Here is a 20,102-nt window from a genome sequence, read left to right on the forward strand (position 1 = left end):
TGTTTGCTTGCATTAGTTGAGAGTAAATTGAAATTTCTTCATTAGAAGATGTGAATTCTTTCCTTCTGCTGACCCTCTGTATAAATGAGGTGTCCACCATTAGGTATAAATTCCATAGGAATACTTCAAATACCTCAAGGGGGCTACAGACACCCCTGGCCCCAGCTCTGGCTGTGATGGAAAGAACATTACCCCCAGCCAGCCTAGAGACACCAATCCATGCTGCACTGCTTCCTGACCCCATCAAGCTCCTTGTAGGATCCCCGACTGACCAAGTATCTTAGGATGAAAGTGTGTCTGAGGGTGTGTATTCTGTTGCCATCTGTCTGAGGTGGAACAGTTAACTTTGGTTAACTGGGCAGTTTTTGTTTATCTCTTCCAACCAATCCTCATTTATCTTTTCCAAAGTTTTTTTCTTTCTCTCTCCCACAGCCAACCCTCCCTCCAGGAGATCTCTGCTGTCCATGGCCACTGAGTGTCCCTGCAGGGCTGATCCAATCCCAGCATCCCATGGGGAGATGCTCCGCCCAGGGGAGGAGCCAAGCATTCCTACCTGGATCCAATCTGAGCCTGGCACAGCACAGCAGCCTTTGCCCCCTGCATTGCCAGAGGAGCAGCTTTCTGCTGCCCTGCATGGCCAGAGGGAGCCCAGGCCCATCTGCAGCAGCCCTGGAGCTGCAGAGGAAAACTCCCCCCTTGTGCAGGATCCCTGCTGCAGCAGAGCCACAGCTGGCACTGCAGGAGGGCTGAGCCCCCGTGGGATGGGGCTGGGACACCCCCTGACACACAGGGGGCAGGGCATGGTCTGACTCTGGCAGTGTTTTTTTTTCTTTTTACTACTGCATTTGTATTTTTAATTTTCCTCTTAAAGAACTATTATTCCTATTCCCATATCTTTGCCTGAGAGCCTTAAGAGGAAGGGGCTTTACATTTTCTATTTCAAGGGAGGCTCCTGCTTTCCTTAGCAGACACCTGTCTTTTCAAACCATGACCCCCAGGTTACTCCAGGTGAGTTGGCTTAAATATTGGGTTGATTTAGATGGGATATTAGGAATAAATTCTTCCCCATAAGAGTCATGATGCCCTGGCATAGGGTGCTCAGAGCAGCTGTGGCTGCCCCTGGAAGTGTCCAAGGCCAGGTTGGACAGGGCTTGGAGCAACCTGGGATAGTGAGAAGTGTCCCTGCCCATGGCAGGGGTGGGACTGGATGATCTTTAAGGTCTCTTCCAACCCAAAATGTTCCGTGATTCTATGATTTTGTGATTCAATGAAATAATAAATCTTTGCCAGCCAAGGCCAGTGAGATACAATCAGGTCAGGGAACTCTCCTCAGCAGCTCAGTGGGGAGATTCAAGAGGTGATGATGAGATGGTGCAGCTGGCTGGAGGTTCTGGTGTCTTCAGGGAGCTGCAAAACTTCATGGACTTAACACTTCAAAACTCATGGACCCAAGATCTTTCTGTGATCCTATGGGATTTTTCCCCTTTTTCTTGTATGTGCCATTTCTTACTCTTGATGTTTATCGTTTTAACTCTCAAACAGCAGACTCATTTTGTCATTCTTAACAGAGCAGGTAAAGCTGTCTCTTAGCAATGCATATATTCTAATTCTCTGACTGGAAACATTTTCCAGTAATAAAATATGCAACAAATTCTCCTGCTCTTTAATCTGCCATTTAATCGATGTGTTCACATCATGCTCAGTAAATGGTGCACTGTCAGTTTAATTTGTTCAACTCTTGTTGTGCTGCTTGTTTTCACCCCTCCTTGCTTCTTCCCCCCTCCCCAGTACATAACCAACGTCTCATTTTGCATCCCATGTGGGATTTCTCTGCTTTAACCTAGTACATCTTTTAATTCCTAATTCAGTATTCTGCTCTAATAGATTCACCCATGAAAAGAGCCTGGAAGGCTGGAGCTAAGAAAAAATCACTTTCATTTTCTCAGATACTATCGAGTGGTTTAATGTAAAATACACATGCAGTGCACAGTTTGTGATCTCAGATTTTATCAGCCACGTGTTGCAGAGCTGAGTCAAACCTGATCGGGTTTTTGATGAAGGGATAAAGATTCAAGTCTAGGCTGGAACCACTTAATAATGGTGAGATACTGAAGAAAATACAGTTGCATAACAGCAAGGAACAGTTCACAAGAGACTGAAATTTGGCTCCAAAGCACTGGTCTGAAATGTGGATATCAGCACAAGCTGTCCAAAGCAGAACTTAGCACTTAATTAACCTTGCAGCTTCATTATTGGGGATCTCCATTTAAATTAATGATCCAGATTAAAGTGTTAAAATAGCAAATGGACAATCTATATTTAACCATAAATGCTATTTCTGTTTGTCACTTACATTTTTAGCTTTTATTTTCCCCACCCTGAAAAAAAGTTGATGATAACTGAATTGGAAGACAGAGTTTGGCAATTTTAATATTTTATAACTGGGGAAGGTATTTCAGGAATATTTTAAGTGGATATGCATTTTAATTTCTATTTTTTAATTGATTTTTCCATACTGGACCATGCCACATGGTTCATTCTGACTTAGTTTATAACAATTCATAGTTTAATTAAGAACTACTGTCTAAGAATTGAACAGAAATTAAAAGCACATTTGGAAATGCACACACATGATGTTCTAAGCCTCCCTGCCCTGACTGAGGAAGGGAAAACAAAGTTGCTCATGACATTGAAATTTATTGAGAATTATGTGACGCTCTGAACAAAGAAAGAATCGTGGTGTTAGTGAATTGACTGTACAGCTCCTGGACAAAGAGTTCTTCCCAGTTAATTATTTGCATTTAAATTATAAGCAGAGATATTTTAGTCTCTTTCTGCTGTTAATAAAAAGAGCCTGACACCTCCGTGGCATGAATCATATTTTGACTTCAGTCACTCTTTGGTCTCTTTGGTTAAAGATGAAGCCTGTACTGACTGCCCTTCTAACTCAGAAATAATAGAGTTTGTACTTTTTTTTTCCCATGTTCTGCCTCAATTTCACAACACATCGTGACCTCTAAATGTTCTCCCAGCTTTCAAATTGCATATTTTCATGAGAGTTTCAGTCAGCCTTGGTTTCTTGGAAATCAAAACTTAATTCCTGTGAGCGTGCTCAGGATTAATTGACAGGATGAAGAGTGGTATTCATCCTGCATGGTTTCCTCAGAAAAGACTGAAAAATTGGTCTTATTGCTACAACAGTCCCATTTTTCAGCTCATTCCAGGTCATTCTCTTTTAAGGACAGCCCATCCCTGAAAGTGTCCAAGGCCAGGTTGGACAGAGCTTGGAGATAGTGGGATAATGGGAGATGTCCATGGTTGCCATGAGATGAACTTTAAGGTCCCTTTCACCCCAAACCATTCTGGGATTCTGTGGTATTTCCTTCCCTCCACCCCCCCAGACCATGTTACAAATTTATTTTTATTTACTGTAGATGTTGGCAAATATGGAGGTCGATGACTTTTGTAAATATTTGTGTCTTAAGCATGATTTTGCGTTGTTTTTCTTTTTCTATTTCACTTTCTTAATTTTCCCTTTCACAAGCCCAGCTTTGGGGCTGGCGAGTCCCTTCCATGGCAGTGGGATTGGCTTTAAGGAGTGTCCATCCCCCAGCACTGATGTCACAGGGATAACCTCCCAGCTTGCCACCATTTACTGGACATATAAAACTCCTCCAAGACCTGTTCCTTCAGCTCCCAGGGTGGATTTAAAAATGCCAACAGTTTTAAGACAGATCCCTATGATTACCATAATTCTGATATGTCAAGGTGAGCTACAAAAAGAGAAAAGAAAGACAACACAGTAAAAAAAAACAACCCTTCTGAAGAGAAGTGCTAGTTGTACTCTGACTTCTGAACACCTCCAAAGCACTAAAAACAGACGTGAAGAAAATGCTTTAAAATTGCTCTTGTTGTTGTTGTCACTAAGGAAACAACTTCCCAGGAATCTGCAAGTTGAGTATTCAGGCTCTTTGATGTGCAGCCAATTCTCTCTTCCAGCACACTTCCCAGTCTCTGGTGAATCAGGTCTGTCCACCAAGGGAGGTCTCAGCTGAGGCCTCACTTTGTGCAGGGTTTGAACTCTGATGCTCCATAATCCAGACTCGCCACAGCACACAATATCAAAGCACAGAGCCATGACTAAACTGAGGGATTTTGCCTTAAGATACTTCTGCAATCCAACAGCACTGCCAGGAGAGCTAGAATAGCACAGGAGCTGGGGAATGTGGGAGGCACAAGGCAGAATTTTTTCTGTCTGTTCATTTGGGGTGTTTTTTTTCAGTCACACTTCACACACCCACACACACACACAGTGACTGAGATGTGTGCTGGGTTTGGATTGAGGCAAATGGGTTTGTAGAAATTGTTTAACCTTTTCAGCCCTTCAAGCAGCGTGGCCATCTGCACGCTGCCTGTTGGGAATGATGGACAAGATTGGAGCATCTCTGATTTGAGCCCAGGGCATTGTAAAGGAGAATTTCAGCTGCCCTGCAAACCCATTCAACATGCAAATTATTTATCATTCATTTCATAATATTTTAATAACAGTTTATTGACCAAATTCCCAGAGTTTAGGATGTTCCCTAGTGGTGTTCCATTTCCCAGCATCAGCACAGCCAATGTTTTCCTGAGTTGTAGGGTCCCTCATATCCCTAAAAGCTTGATAACAAATTCTCCTGGAATACATTCCAACAGGAGATGCAGAGCAGATATTCCCTGTCACCAGTTCTGCTGCAGACTAAGGAGCAAATAGTGGCTAAATTAATGGAAAAGAGGCAGCACAGACCAGGCAGCAACAAAGGAACAGAATATTTTTTTTTTAATTACTGGAGACTAAGCCAAGATGTAAAGAAAACTGGTAAAATAGAATCTGTGTAAAGGCTTCACTAATATAAAATCATTTCAGAGCATTTTGAAGTTTGAAAATATTTTCTCATTACCATGGACAGGTGTCCATGTCAGATCTGACTTCAAAGGCTCCTTGGAGGACTAAAGCACTTTTATCCAAGGACCAGAACATGTCTTTGTAGACAAGTTTATTTCTAGAGTGTCCTTATCTTCTTGCAGTCTCTAGTCTTCTATTCCTTTTTTCCTTGAGTAAAAGGGTAATCTGGCTCTCTTTAACTCTTATTTTTTAGCTATGCATACCAAAAGTGCTTAAAAGATCCAAAAGCAAAGCTGTTCTGTCCAAGCCAACAGCTGGACCTCAGTGAATCCATCTGCCAATGGCAGCAAATCAATAACCACAGAGCAATCCCCTACCAAGGTAAATATCTGTGCAGACAGCAAGGAGCTTTGCTTTCATGTTAAACTCATCACCCACCTTTGGACCAGAAGTGATTTCTCAGCTACCTCTTTGTGAACAAGAGGGAGCTCAAGGAGGAGCCAACAACCACCGGTGGTGGTTTCACAGCAGAGGCAAGAAAATGGCTTTAATATTGTAACTACAATGGGAAATACATCAGGTTTGGAACCTTCCTTGGCCTTGAGGTCAAGTAATGCCTTTGCAATCGTTCTTGCTCACTCTGCCAAGCTGCTTCACCACCAAGCAGAACAGCCTCATCCCAAGGGCCTGTGAAAACACCCTCTGGGCCACAATGTTTGCAACTCCTCATTGCCTTCATTCAAATACCTTCATGCCTTCATTAAATACCTTACTTAGATATTGCATAGAGAGTTTGGAGATCAGATTCTCCCAGGCTACTGCAGATTCTTGCTGTTCCCTTCCCTTCAGAGCCCTGTAAATGATTATCTGCCTTCCTCACCATTTCCAGTCTCATTGGTATTCATGCCAGGGCTGTCAAGCAAAAACACCTCTGCTGAAGAGATCTTAATGAAAACAGTTTTCCCTTATCTAGGGAGATTCATTTCATCTCAAGAAGACAACAGAAATTTCTGTCACTGTGCAGCGTGGAGATAAAAAAGGCACAAATGCAAAACCCAAGCAATAGAAAAATGTTTGGCGACGAGTCTGTGCCTGTCTGAGCACACAAGAACTCTCTGACGTGAGTTTTCCTCAGATAATTCCTTAACTACCAATTTAGGATAATCACAGCGACACTTTTAAGAAATCTTTTGGGAGAAGAGTAAGTATTCGCTTTTAAATTCTATAAACTCCTGCAGGAAATATTTTGATCTCTTTTTTTTTTTTTGCTTCAAATCTATTAACCCTATGTCCCATCCTTGACATGGAAAGCCTTTGTTTTGTAGATCAGTAAGGGGAGTTAAGAGAGTGTTTTACAAATCAAAGTGGATTTTCCTGCAGTAGTTTCAGATGTGTACTTTGTGGATGTTTATAGATAACCAAGTCATCCCAGAGTCCTGCAATGGACAGTGACAAGGGGAAGGGGATAAAGCTAATATGCAGCACAAGACATCTGATTTATTTAAACATTTTGCTTCAGGAAAAAAGGAAATTAATTGAACTTTATATTCTTATGCTTTGTAGATATAGTGTAGAAATTTATATCTTTGTAGATGTGATGGAGAGAGTCTATTTACAAGGGCACATAGTGCTAGGACAAGGGGGAATGATTTTAAATGGAATGAAAGCAGATTTAGAGTGGATATCAGGAAGACATTTTTCCCTTGAGGGTGGTGAGGTGCTGGAACAGGTTTCCCAAAGAAGTTGTGGATGTCCCATCTCTGGAAGTGTCCAAGGCCAGGTTGGATGGGGCTTGGAGCAGCCTGGGATAGTGGGAGGTGCCCTGCCTATGGCAGGGGGTGGAAGGGGAGGATCTTCAAGGTTTCTTCCAACCCAAAGCATTTTCTTATTCCATGACAATGATATATTGTATAATTTACTCCAAGTGTGCCTTTCCAGGTGCCTCACACAGGGTGTTGTGATTTTGCAATGGAATTTCATTGCTACTGTAGCAGCACGTTGAATAAATCCCCAAATAAACAAGTTTCACTACTTTGACTGATTCCTTTAAATTATTTATTTAAAAAAAAAATTAAAGAACGTCAGTAGAATATTTGCTGAGAGACATATTAAGAACTTGGGGTCATGTCTTGTTTATCCCATGGTATTGTTGAAAGGCCAAGTTGCAACAGGCAGGACAAATATACCTGGCAAACATTTCAGCACTGCTGACATTAATAACATGGGTTCCTTCCCTGAGCTCATTGCACAACCTCACGTAGGAAGGAGCTCTCCCAGAGCTGCTCACAGGAAACTCAGAGGGAAAAACTCAAACCAGCAGATGGAGAAAGGTGTAGGTCACACTGTGCTCCTCCTGCTCTGTGTTGTAATTCATGGGTCACTGCAGGCAGCAGTCTGCTGAGAGATGCAATAAAGTGTGGGATCCTATAGAACATTTTATAAAACCGGGTTTGAAAACACAGAACTTCCAGCCATGGAGGTCATGGTGATGCTGGCTGAAGTCATGGTAAGAACAGCCTGAATCCCAACTGGACAAAGAGGGAACACAGCAAAAAAAGGGTAGAGGATGATGATAGCACAGAGGGGAGTGGAAGGCACTGGGAGGAATGTGTATTGTTTTATTCTTTTGCACATTTCATTATTAAATGGACTGGCAAAACACTGTGGTTCCTTTTGCTGAGAGTGGAGGAGTTTATGTCTTTCTTAGAGATAAGAACTTTGTTGAAGTCCAGCTTCAGATAGTGTCAATACCACCTGTGCAGTTTAGAGCACATTAGTACTTTTTCTTTCTTCATGTTCCCTTGCATCAGTGATTTTCTTAGCCTTCTTCAACTTAGAGGAGAAAAAATTACCTCAAAGATTAATATAATGTTTAGAAGGGCTGAAAAGAAAGGCAGGAGGATGTCAGGACAGCACCCTGCTCTATGTTCCTGCAGCAGCAAAGGAAGCAAAGTCCTGAGATGTGTTTTGAGGAAAGATAGAAATTATTACTTTCTTTAAGTTAAGAAATCCTTGGAGATTAATTGCCTTGTTTACTCAGAGGATGGTGGGGCACTGGAGCAACGTGGGACAATGGAAGGTGTCCCTGCCCATGGCAGGGGTGAAATTGGATGGACTTTGAGCTCCCTTCCAGCCCAAACCATTCCATGAACCTCTGATTCTATGACTGATTCTCTGATTCTACGACTGAATCTCTGATTCCACACTGAATGCAGTTGCAGAGATGTGAAAGAACAAGGTGAGCTCAGCCACCCTCGTCTGTCCTCTTTATCTTTGCCATTCCTGATAAAAATGCACTAAAATTATCAATACAGGTCTTGCTCTGTGATTTGATCTTCTGCCTGTTGCAGGCTAAATGCAAACACAGAGGCACCAGAGGTGGTGATTTTTTCAGTCACACAGAAGCAGTAGCACGTTACAGGGATGCATTTTGGAAATGGCAAGGACGTGGCACAAGTACAGAAAAATTTGGCATGTTGGAACCAGCCCGTGAATCAGAAGCTGTAATATTTTGGGTTAAAGCTCTCAGAGCTGATTTATAAAATGCCAGTTTGAACACGCTGCTGAAGAGACTGATATGGATTATCCTGGCCATGCACTCAGACATTCCTGCATATCCTTCCAGTCTGGCCAATCTACATGGAATGGGATCTGTTAACTTTTCTTTTTTCAGATCATCACATCTGGCTTATCTGGCTCTTCCACAGCACTCACTGCCCAGTATTCCCCCACAGTTAATGGAGGTAAAAAGGATGCCCAGTCCAATGAATTATTTTAGAACCCTGATTTAGGATCAAAATAATTTAAATCTGCATTCCACAGGTTCCATTGTTGTAAAGACAACATTTAATAAATACCATTTAGTTCCACCCAGAACTGCACACATAAAAAGGTTGCATTTTACAGCAACTAGTTATAAAAGAAGCAAAAAGGAAATTACATAAAATTATATATGATTGCCAGAAAATTCAGGCAACCCCTGGTTTAAACGAAAGCATTTTTAAACTTCAACATTTCAGTGAATGACATTCATTATGGAACAGTCTGTCAGATCATTAAGCAGAATATCAGGTTAGAGTTTCTGCAGTCAGTGAAGAAATGAACTGCATGTTAATGTTCAGGTGAACTTCCTTCTCACCCTTTTAGAAAATAACTGTGAGTTCCAAATTATCTGATCTAAGTGTCTGAGATATCATGCTGCTGGTTTCATATCCATATTTTTCATGACATTTTACACACTAAATTTCTTCTGGCTGTGAGTGGATTTGGCAAAGGGTCACACCCATGGTACTGCATAATGCAGAGTACATGAAAATATGCATAATCTATTTACAGAGGTCTGCCTCAGAAGCTCTTTGGAAATAACAGAGTAACTAAATTAAGTCCTTGTTCTAATTCAGTAGGGACAATGGGAAGGAAAGCAAGAGGTCGATGTAATGATCCATCAGGAGAAAAAAATATTAATAATTTGATATAATATTATGTCAGAAGGGAGACTTTTAGTTTGGAGAAGGCATTTTTATTTCTATTATAAAGATATGAGACTTACTTTTCCAGATGGATCCTGGAAAGATAAAAAAACATTTTTCTTTCAGGGAGAGTATCATGAGAAGTTTTCCAAACTGATGCACATAAAGCTCCCCAGAGGACCTGGAAGATGCTGAGTCTATCAGGAGAATATTAAAGCCTGGTGCTTTGAAGAGTTTTGCTCTAAATAGGCCACGTTGTGCTTTAATCACCTTGGACCCACCTCTGTGTTTTCTGGAGACAGAGAACATGCCAGAAAAATGAAAGCAGACAAAAGCCACACAAACCTTCCCCAGAGAAGGTGTGAGGCTGACATTGTTCATTCCAAACAGGAGAGTTTGGGGAAAATGAAACAATCTGGTAGTAAAGCCAGCACCATTTTGGAACCTGGACAGAAAGGTCTTTTCACATTAAAAATGCAAAACTATGTGCAATGGAACCTCAAGGAAGGTGCAAGGAAAAACTCCAGAGTGGAGCTGGTGAATCACAAACATTCAAAGAATCCAGAAATTCTTTCTCACCCTAACAAGAGAGAGCAACCTGGGCAACAAAAGAACAAAAGCCAGGAGCTGTCAGTGGTAGCTGAATCTGGAGAAAGTCAAATGCAGTCTCGAGGTTGTCTCATGGAAAAAATTATTCCAGGAATGATTTGGAGCTAATAGATACACCTAAAATGCAGATTTTTTGGGGGGTTGTTTTTTGTTTTTGCTTTTTTGTGTGTGTGTTTTTTTGTTTGGTTGGTTTTTTTTGTTTTTTTTTTTTTTTTGGGGGGGGGGGTTTGTTGGGTTTTTTTTGGAGGTTTTTTTGTTTGGTTGGTTTTTTGGTTGTTTTTGTGTAGTTTTTAATTTGTTTTTGTGTGCTTTTTGGCTTTTGGTGTTGTTTATTTTTTGTGGCCTTTTTTTTTCTTTGTGGCCCTTACCTGTGATTCAATACAGAAATTCAAAATGGTATTTTCAAACCCTGCATGAGTGCATGAAAATCAACCAATTCTTAGTGTGTTTGGTGAGAGAGAGCACTGAGGCCAAGATTTGATCAGTCTCATTCTACACCACCAGGAGGAGGGATCAGAAAGCCAGGACAGGTCTCAGACAGACAACAAATGAAACCATCTCAGTGGCATTTATGGAAGACTTTTGGGGCTAGAGAGCTCCAGAGCTCAGTCTGTAGTAGATAATTGTATTTATCCACATTGACTGGGCACTGGCCAGAGGCCAGAATCAGTAGCTGAAACGCTGGTGTTTGGTGCAGCAGCACCCCAGGGTATTTAACCCGCCCTCAGGAAGAGGGGAAATGATGTGCTGTAGATAAACACCAAGCTGACAAATCCCTGATGGATGTTAAGATACCCCAGGGGATCTCAAACGGCACTTAGCACCTCTGTTTAAGTGGCTGAATCATGTCCTAAATCTCCTTTTATTTGAACAGGAGTTTCTGCACTCAGATACAGCAGACACTTCAAAACCCACACCCTTCTTGCCTGAGAGCTGGATCCCATTTGGGGCCAGCATCATAAAAATTATCTTAGCAAAAGGGACCTGCAAGCTCCATACAGAGAAAAGGAAATGAGTTGAGTACTAGAGGTGAAAATTTGCCAGGGATACACTTGCTGGAGGCACCAAAAAGGCTGTGATGTGTTTTCCTTCTCCTCTTCTGAATGAAATTCAGACTTTGGCAGCCTGTGAAATCCCTTTTCCATGACAATCATTGCTACATCCAGCTGTGGAACAAGCAACAGGCCCGAGAACAAAGAGCTGGAGAGCACAGAGCAGCATCCAGAGGCTTGGATGGTGCAGAGGAACAACTTCCACATGGCTAACATTGGCTTTCCACTCCGCTCCCTCCCTGCAGCCACCAAGAGCTATTCTCTAATGAAGCTCATTCCAGCTGTTCACCCACTGCATGTAATCATCTCAGCTCCCAAACCCATTCAGCAGCACAAAAACCCCATCCAGGCTGTCAAAAGCCACGAAACCCCCATGAATGAGCGTGGCTTGTGCCATCCAAGGCTGCAGTGACAGCTGTGACACATTCCCAGCCTTAGTCATGAAGAGCTCAAGCATCTGCGGTATTTCGGATGCTCTCTCATCTCCTCTGCATTTTAAGCTAGAGCACAAAACTCCTGGAAGGAATCCAAAGATCCAGCTCTCTAAAACACAGGAAATGAGTAACTTCACTAACTTTAACTTGAATCTTTAAATAATGCACTTGTGCTGACTTCTTTATAGAATTTGTTTCTAGGCCAAAAGAAAGTTCTGTTGTGTGTCCAAAATCTTAGATGCAAATTAAGCCCAAGCTCATATTTGGCTTTTGGTACTAATTGCATCAACTTAAGAATGCAGTTGCATGTGAAATGTCATTATTACAAATATTTTGTTTTAAAAGAAAATGTTTTTTACTTTTGACCATGACTGTGCCACTTTGTTTTTGCTGGAAATAAAGAGCACCTTCTCTAAACCTATCTCAAAAATGTGACAGTAAGAGCAGAAACAGTAATGCTGTGATTTAATAAAGTCTTTCCATTCCAGGAAAAGGAATTCAGAGTTAAAGATATCTTAGCTATTTTAAACTCCCTTTCCAAACATATATAATTTATTTCTGCTTTGGAGAAATGTATCCCTTACTGCTACAACTTTAACTCCAGTCTATGTATCAATGTGTTCTGAGAGGGTCATGCTTTTATTTTTGCATTATTTGGTTTTCAGTAAATAATTTTAAAGGCAATAGCGAAGGAGGAAGATGTTAGTTATATCTATTTATCAGCAGACTTTGTTAGCATAGGACAGAGGGTGAAAGCATTAGAATAAAAAAGCACTGAGCTATTGATACATGGCAAAAAGATGCCTTTTAGGTCACCTAGTTCTGAGCACAAGGGCTCCAAGCTGGTCAAAGTGTATTTCACAAGGTGCCAGCCCTGAGCTAATGAGGTCTGGTCAGCATTCATCCCCAGCTCCGTGCAGCTCCCAGTGCAGCCATTCCCATGCAGGGCAGAGCAGATGAATCTGGAGCTTTCACAGCCCCTGCCTGGCTCAGGGAACAGGCAGAGCCAGCTTGTGTGTGCCTGCAGAAAATCATGGCACTGTCCTAGATGTGTCCCTGTGCTGGTGTATCCACAAAATCACATCCCAGCTTCTGCTGGCAAATCCCTCTGAGTAACTGGAATGTTGCAGACATCTTTTTATGAAAATCCTTTCTTAGAATTTTTTCTTCCTGAGAAGCTGAGAGACTCCAGGAACAAAATGTAAACAATGGTTATCTGCTGCTGTGGAATGCAACAGGTGCATCTGGGATTGGTCTTGTGTGGATGTTTGGATTTAGTGACCACAGCAGAGCTGGCTCGCTCTATCTGTCCGAGCCACAAATCTTTGTTATCATTCTTTTCTTTTCGATTCTTAGCTTAGCTAGCCTTCTGAGATGAAACCTTTCCTTCTATTTCTTTTAGTATGGTTATAATGTAATATATATCATAAAATAATAAATCAGCCTTCTGAAACATGGAGTCAACATTCTCATCTCTTCCCTCATCCAAGAACCCCTGTGAACACCGTCGCACTGGACAAAGGAAGAAAGTGTTGATACACTAAGGAAGCCTATCAGATCTCAAAAATCAATGAATAATTAAAAAATAATCTAGGTAGGATATTGTCTGGGACATGTTGCATGAATTCAGCAGCAGCTGTGTCTGCCCTTCATGGAATAAAGGGAAGATGCGGGGTCCACCACAGCAGTCCTGGACTTTCCATAATACTTGGGCTTTTCATAAAACTTGTCAGCTATCAAAATTTGTGAACTAGCAAAACATCAGCAGCCTTCCCCTCCAAAGAAAGATGGGGAAAAAGGCATTTCACTGCTGGGGATGCCTCTGAGATCCCATGGCAGGCTCCAAGTGCCTGATTGAGGATGTGTGTCTGAGTCAGCTGCTGCAAGAACCTCCACGGGCTGATTCATCTGACCCCCCCCAGGATGGCATGAGCCACCCTGCTCATTCCCAACACAGTGAATTAGGGGGATTGGCTTGGATGTGAGAATTTCATTTTCAGATGCTTTCAGAGAGTAGATGAGCATCCTCCAGGCAGCCAAACACTTCCGAGTGAGAAATCCTTCCTTCCACATGAAATGAACAATAGTTTTGCCAGGGGATCCTTTGGGGACAAGTTTCCTCTTGAGAATGAGTGAATTTGTACATCCTCCCGCCCTCAGTGATGGACCTAATGATGAATCTGCTGCCCAGAAACCAAGAACTTAATTAAGTCACATTCCCATTTATTTTTTTTCCCTTCATTTTTAACAATTTTTTTTTCCCTTAAGAATCCTCACAGAATCAAACTGGACAGTCCCTTTTGTCCTTTGCAGGGACAGAAAGTAGCAAAATTTGCCTGATTCTGAGCAACAAATTAATAAAAAAAAAAAAATCCAGGCTATTAAACCACCACACAGATTAAAACATCTTTTCCTGCCCTAACACCCTAACCCTCAGCTCCATTTAGCAAAGCAACAAATCATAGATAACAGACCATAATTATCCTTCCATTTGCAGTTCCCAAGCAATCGTGACCCAAGCATCTCTAGTGGGGTGCAAAAGCCACAGTGATTGAGGCACATTTCTTGTGAAATGCCTCCAACTGAATGGAAAACATGAAAACAGACCTGGCAGATGTTTAGTGTACGTTCAGTAAGGAGCTCTTAGACATCAATACTTCTAATGTGTCACAATGTGTCAAAATAAATTATTATTATTATTGCCATTGCTGTAATTATTATTTAGATAAATTTGACCGTATACATACTCATCCCCCTTTCTCTTCATTTTAGAGTAAATTATGAATTATTAACAAAAGCTAGAATTATTAAGTTATGTGTTAGGTATTTTGATGCTTGTTTTAGTTTGGGCTTTTATAACAATGGCATTAAGCAGAGGTTTTTCCACCATTAAAAACTTATCAAAAAAAACCCAAAAAAACTATGGCAGTCAGATAAAAGTAGTTTCATAATGTAGCTCTCTATCAAGGAGTAAGATATGACACCTGAATGAGCAGGGATGAGAATTTCAGGGTCTCTCCAGATAAACTGAAGTATTAGTATTTAACAAATAATTTTGTATTTAACAAATTAATTAATTTGTATTTAACAAAAGAGCAGAAAACAAGAGTCCCTGCAGCTGCCTATTTCTGCAGGACCCCTTCTGAGGAAATATTCCTCAGCACAGCAGCCACACTGACTTTAAATCCTCTGTGTGGTGATGCTTCTGCCTTTTCTTTGGGAGATGGAATGGTTTAGCTTGTCGTGAGAAGTTCAGCCCTGAAATTATTAATCTGGCCACTCTGGAGATGAGTTTGCAGGGGGACACTATCACTGAGCTGCAGTGAGTTACATAAACAAGGCTTGAACAACCCAGGAGTTTTATACTCACTCCTAGTTTGCCTTCTGCAGCTAAAAGTGCAAGCCTAAGGAGACAGATAATAAATTGGGAGAGCAAAAGGTGGGCAGAGGATAAAACACCAGCAAAGCAGTGGGGTGAAGGGTGGACATTCTGCCACAAAGCTCTGAAAAAATAAAAAAAAATCTGCTTTTTTTCCCCATATATTTGTGCCCGCTCCATTACAATCCAAACAGCGTTTCAGCAGCCACGACAGACACAGGGATTCTAGAACTTGTTAGTGCTGTGGAAAAGTACCAAACACCTTTCTGTATGCAAAGCATTCCCTAAGAACAGAACAAGTTCAGCACCGAGGGAGCTGGGAAAGTCTCCTCAGGGATGCTCTGAGCAGCCTCTCTCAGTGGTGCCACAGCTCACCCTGACCAGACACTGTCAGCAAAGATGACTTTCAAGTTATGGATAGCAAAAAAAAAAAAAAAAGAGTTTCTCACTGCTGCATTTACATCTCTTTCAGCAGAGCTGTTCCACTTCTGTCCTGATGTGGAAAATTCACTCCAAAATCCTGTTGACTGCAGTGTGTGTGCTGAAGCACAGATGGTATGGGATTGGCTGGACGTGACAGGAGCAGAGGAAATGGAAACAAGGAAACACAAGCCAACAAACAAATTCCCCTCCTTGACTTAAAGATTGTGGTTGCGCTCTCTGGGCCAAGGAAAGGGGTGAAATAAAATTGAGCATCTCCGCTGCCTTCCACATCCTCAGATCAGTTTTCCTCTCCTGGGAGCAGTGGCAAATAAGCAATTTCTCTGTTAAAATCAGGACCAACTGCAAGACCTGATATTTCTGCAGGTTTCCCCACCAGGCATGAGCTGCAGCATGATTCTGCCCTGAGTTCACTTTTTTTCTCAGCTCTTCTTAACTCAGATACTCTGCTTTCATTAAAAGATAATCTGAGCTAATTTAGGAATTAGACTGTTTGTACTAAGTGTGCTCAGAAGGAAGGAAAGGCAAACAAAATCTGCTACATTGGAATGAATCAGCTCGGGGACACGGGGCTCAACTTAGCAAAGGCACAGGCACATATGGAACTCAACCCCAGGAAAAAAATATCTCCAGGATGCTGTCTCAGTCAGCCAAACGAGGAGAGATGTGATGAACAAAGGTCTGAATGTGCTCAGCAGCGCAGCCCACAAGCTCAGAAATCTCAGGTTTTCTCTTTCCTTGGTAGCATCCCACAACAGAGCTCCTGCCTCCCTCCTGTTTTGTGAGCCTCACAAACAGCAGCAACTCTGGGCAGCTCTGTGGGGCTGGGGCACCACCGTGCCAGCAGCAGAATTCCTAAACCCACAGTGAGGAAAGAGCCCCAGCAGCAGAATTCCTAAAGCCATAGCAAGGAAAGAACCCCAGCAGCAGAATTCCAAAGCCACAGTGAGGAAAGAGCCCCAGCAGCAGAACTCTGAAACCCATAATGAGGAAAGAGCCCCAGCAGCAGAATTCCTAAACCCATAAAGAGAAAAGAGCCCAAGCAGCAGATTTTCTAAACCAACAGTGAGGAATGAGCCCCAGCAGCAAAATTCCCAAACCCAGAGCAAGGAAAGAGTTCCAGCAGCAGAATTCCCAAAGCCACAATGAGGAAACATCCCCAGGAGCAGAAATCCTAAAACCACAGAGAGGAAGGAACCCCAGCAGCAGAATTCCTAAAGCCATAGTGAGCAAAGAGCCCCAGCAGCAGAATTCCCAAACCCACAGTGAGGAAAGGGCCCTCCAATTTCCTGCAGGGATCCCCACTGATGATGGAAATCTAAAACCAAGGAGGGAGCACAAAGCCTGTTTAAAGAGAAATAAATGTATTTATCCCACAAAAAGCCCCCTCCTCCTGACCTTGAAGGCTGTGGTTATCCTCCCAGCCATTCACACGTCTTTGGCTGGAGAGAACAAAACAGCGGAAATCTTGAGATAAATGCTCAGGACAAAATGAGATCAATTGGAGCTGTCCTGAATGACAGCAAAGCAGCAACCCTGGCCCACAGCACATGGAAACAGGTGGGAATAAAAGGGGAAGACCACAACCCACACACAAGCAGACACATCAACTCTAATCCATCAACTCTAATCCAACTCCCCTTATTGCCCTGACCAGCATTCCTTAATTATTCACCAAATTCGAATATTGCCTTACCCATCCTACAGGACAAGTTCCTCCCAGCCAGCTCCAGGCTGTCTGGCATCAGCCAAAGAGATGCTTGTATAACACGCTCTTTCTCTGCAGCTACACCAGGAGCACTTTCAGGAGTTTGCCTCTGTGCTATCATTAACCTCCAGCAATCAAACATTCCCCTGGATTATCCATGGAAACATTTCCCTGCTGTACCTGGCCAGGGCTGCATAGGCTGGGCAGAGCAGTGAGGGGGCTGTGTACCCAAATAACAGCAATTGCAAACCCATTTGTTGTTTTTCTTTACTCCAACAGATGAAATAGAAAAATCCAACATGCTGCTTCAGTTACATATTGCTGTACCAGTCCACCACACACACTGTAATTAACATGCACCAGACGGATGGTAATTGATAATTCCCTGAGAAAGAATCACATCACTTTGCTGCCCTTATTCACTTTAGTTAAGATTTTCTCCTTATTACAGCTACCTCCAATACATCCTTCAAGCTAAAGGCCAGATTCTGTTTACCTGCAGATCAGATGCAGAAGAAATCCACTGACTTCCAGGGAGTTCTTCCAGATCTGCTGCTGTGTAAGTGGGATGATCATGTAGCCATAAACACCGGCGTGCCACTAATCAAATCTCCCTTTTTTCCCCCAGTTCTGCACAGCAAGCTGCATTACCACATTCTGGCTGCAAACTCCTCAGATTCCAACACATACCTGAACGCTTCCCATCCTAAATTCAGAGCACAGCGGGAGGGAAGGAGCCTGTCCTGCGTGCCATCCCCCTGACTGGAGATGTGCTCGGCATGAAGATGGTATTATTAGAGCCAGCTGCTCAAACACCGATAAGGAGAAGTGCCCAGAGGTCAAAGGCACACGAACCCGCAGTTTCTCCCTCCTACCCCACAGTAAAACCAAGCAAGTCCTGCTGCACCGCTCGGAGGCTGAATCAGAGTTCCTGCGGCAGGTGAGGATGAGGATGCAGAGAGTTGCATCGGGAAACGCCGACAGCAGCGGCGGGGCTCTTAGCAATCAGGTTTTATTTACCAGCCATATTGTGTTAAAAACCAGACGTGATTCCCATACCGAGCGCCTCAACCTGTCACCGCCAGCTAAGCGAGATTGATTTGTTTGCAGAGAACCAAATCTGGAGGACGCATCCTCCGAGCCCTCATGAAGTGTCCCCAGGAGCTGGGGACGAGCGGTAAATCAGCGATCAATGCCAGCCAAGCCGGCGGTTCCTGTGGCATCCTCGGGGGATGGGGATGCCCCGGGAGGAGCTGGGGAAGGACTCACCATTGCAGCAGGGCTCGGTCCCGGCGCTGGCGATGCCGCATCCCCGCGGGGGGACAGTGGCCGCGGGGAGCGGTCCCAGCCCCGCTGCCCGCGCTGGCTCCCCCCGGCCTCCGAAGGGAATCCAAATTCCTCCTCCCTCGCCTGCCGGTCATGTCCAGGCTGCCTTTGCTCAGGGGATGGGCGGCCAGCTCCTGGCCGTGAAGGAATTTGCCATCGCTAAATCAGAAAAATTAAACAGAAAAAAAAAAAACCAAACCTCCTGACAAACCAAACCGCAAAACTCAAACAACAACGACAAAATAAAAGCAAGAAGGGAGGTGGGATATTTTAAAACTTTTTTTTTTTTCCCTCTCTATTTTTTTGTTTTCTTTTTTTTTTTAAGGGTGCTCGGGGCGGGGGACGAGTGGGATGCTCAGGCTGTCTGAGATGCTGTGCCGGGCTGAGATGCTCCGGTGCGCTCGCCCCTGCCCCTGTGCCTGTGTGTGATTCTCGTACCCAGACAATGCTCTGCAAAGCGAGCTGGTCCTGCGGAGAAATGCAAACACCTCCTCCCCCGAGTGCCTGAGCAAAGGGAAAGCGATACGGAACCAATAGCTTCTCCTTGGCTGCTCTCATTAATATGGAGGAGAAAAAGAAACCAATGAGGAGGAGCGGGAGGAGGGATTTATTCAAATCAAATTTCCCGAATCGAACACCCTTTCTCCCTCTTTTTTTTTCCTTTCCTTTTCCCACGTACCCCAAATCTGCCTTCTCCCTGTCGCCTAACCCGTATTTGTTGTCCCAGAAATTTTTATTTCTTATTTCATTTCCGTGACAGGGTCAGCAGCACACGGCGATGGGAGGGAGGATGGCATCGCTGCTGGGAGCGAGCGGGGGCTGTGCGAGGGAGGATGAAAGGAGCCAATTTCCCCCGGACCTGCAGGGTTGATTGCAAAGAGAAGCGATAAAGTAGCTGGAGTTGTCAGGGTGGGGAACTGAGGGGGAGCAGAGCAGGAATTTCAGCTGGAAACACCATTTTGCAGACGATGTGTGCAGATGGGAAGGTGGCCTGTGTCCAGGCTGAGCCCTCTGAGCTTGGAGAGAGGATTCTCTCATCTTCCAATCTTCCACAGGAGATGCACACCTAGAGAGGGAAATGTCTCCACAGAACAACAGCATCTGCACTGTCCTGCAGTGCCATCGATACACAGAACCCCTGGAACAGCCATGCAGGAGTGGCACCAGGTGCTGGAAAATGACTGGAGAGGAGCTGTGGGGAGGGTTGGAGAGAGGGGAAGGGATGTCCAGTGTCAAGCTGAGTCAGGAGAAATACAGGCTGGATAGCAGGAAAAAGTTTTTCACAGAGAGAGTGATAAAGTTCTGGAATGGCTGCCCGGGGAGGTGGTGCAGTCCCCATCCCTGGGTGTGTTTAACAAAGCCTGGATGTGGCACTGGGTGCCAGGGTTGAGCTGAGCTGTTGGGGCTGGGCTGGACTCGATGGTCTTGAGGTTCTCTTCCAACCTGGTCATTCTGGGAATTCTGTGGTTCCATGTCCAGTACCTGCATCAGAGCATCCAGGCACTGCTCCCTGCTGCACAGTGCTCGAGGGCAGGCTCTCCAGAGCTGGAAAATGAGCACTAAAGGAGCCTGTGCAGCCACAGCAGGCCCAGAGGAGACCTCTGCCATGATATCCCACAGAGACACTGGCCTCACGCTGATTTTGATGCTCTCAGGCCCCACAGATCTGTGTCAAGAATTTGAGGTGCTGAATGCCCCCATTCTTACCCAAATTCTGAGAGATGTGCTGGAAGAGCAGCTGCCTGCTAATGAGGTTCTTCTAATTACCCTGAAATTCCATGACACCTGTATGCCTAGGC

General features: G+C 43.7%; 1 protein-coding gene across 14 annotated transcripts in view; it reads right to left on the minus strand.

Moving 5' to 3' along the window:
- ADCYAP1R1 (ADCYAP receptor type I) overlaps window positions 1-18,884 on the minus strand; it is a 152,768-nt gene extending 133,884 nt beyond the window's left edge. For 8 of the 14 annotated variants that reach the window (XM_074543582.1, XM_074543464.1, XM_074543365.1 and 5 more), the window contains exons 1-2: window positions 18,742-18,884; window positions 18,247-18,462 (exon numbers count right to left, since the gene is read on the minus strand). The gene's annotated coding sequence lies outside the window, so the exon portion shown is untranslated. Of the gene's footprint in view, window positions 1-16,667; window positions 16,690-16,965; window positions 17,110-17,473; window positions 17,628-17,667; window positions 17,984-18,246; window positions 18,463-18,741 lie in introns of those variants that run through there. The other 6 variants (XM_074543652.1, XM_074543408.1, XM_074542982.1 and 3 more) reach the window with 5 other exon arrangements.
- Between the last annotated feature and the right edge of the window lie 1,218 nt (window positions 18,885-20,102).

The sequence above is a fragment of the Zonotrichia albicollis genome, chromosome 1 (genome assembly GCF_047830755.1).
Source record: "Zonotrichia albicollis isolate bZonAlb1 chromosome 1, bZonAlb1.hap1, whole genome shotgun sequence".
Taxonomy (NCBI): Eukaryota; Metazoa; Chordata; class Aves; order Passeriformes; family Passerellidae; genus Zonotrichia; species Zonotrichia albicollis.